Raw genomic sequence first — 1232 nt, forward strand, 5'->3', positions numbered from 1 at the left:
GTAATAAAATTAGATTCATTTTTCACACCATAAGCAGTATAAATTTCAAATGTATCCAAACGTATAGACTTGTATCTCAGACAAAAAGCTAATGTCTTTAATATAAAGAGCTTCTAAAAACTGAGACTCTAAACACCTACAACCCAAGAGAAATTGGGCAAAAGATATGAAGAGATTTCAGAGAAAATAGAAATATTAATGGTTTTTAAACATATGAAAAGATGCTCAACTTTTCTCATACAAGAAATGCACATTAAAACTACAGAAAAGATACTTCAAGAAAAACTGGGGTTGAGACTTCCTTTTCCAACCATGATGGAGCAACAAGGTTCAGACTTCCCTTATGCCTTAAGCAGCTAGACAAATAGAATATATGAAACAACTGTTTCCAGACATTGACAGAAGGCAGCAGAAGAATCTAATTCATGGGAAAAAAGAAAAACAAATGTGATCACTCTGATTTTCTTCCTAGAGGCAGTTTTCAAACAGGGGTGTCAGGAAAGGGAAGCAAACCAAGCTCGGTAGTCTCACTGAACTGAGGAGACAGATGCTGGAGTTCAGCCAGCCCAAGCAGCTACAATCTGTAGAGCTGACTACTGAAGCCGAGGGAGCTATGCAAACAAGAACTCCACAAACCTTCTGGATGAGACTTTGGCTCAATACCAAATCTGAGTAAAAGTCCATGCGAACAGGTTTTTTAAAAAAAAAGAGCTTCTTGGACAAAACCAATTACCAGAGAGCAATAAGCAGAACAACTTCCAGAGCTCACACAGCCTGTCATCAGTCAAATTACTACCAGCCAGAGAGAAGAGATTTCAATAAATGCATGGGGCATACCCTAGGCTATTCTAGATGTACCCTAGAAAAGCTCAAGAACAAACCTCAAAGGGTTGAACTGATTCTAAAGATAAGTAAAACCTGCCAGAAGAAAGCCCAGCACACTTTAAAGGAATACAATAAAATCCAGCATTCAACAGCATAAAATCTATAATGTCCACATCCAATCAAAAATTACTAGATATGGAAGAAGTAGAAAAATGTGGCCTGTAAACAGCAGGAAAATAAGTCAACAGAAAAAGCCCAGAAATGACAGAGATGATGGAATTGGCAGATAAGAACTTTACAATTAGCTATGATAAATATACTCAATATGCTCAATAATTTAAAGGAATAAATAAGCATGCTAAAAGAAATGGAAGATTTTTTAAAATTTTATTTTATTTTTTATTGAG

Source organism: Balaenoptera acutorostrata, chromosome 9 (assembly GCF_949987535.1).
Source record: "Balaenoptera acutorostrata chromosome 9, mBalAcu1.1, whole genome shotgun sequence".
Lineage (NCBI taxonomy): Eukaryota > Metazoa > Chordata > Mammalia > Artiodactyla > Balaenopteridae > Balaenoptera > Balaenoptera acutorostrata.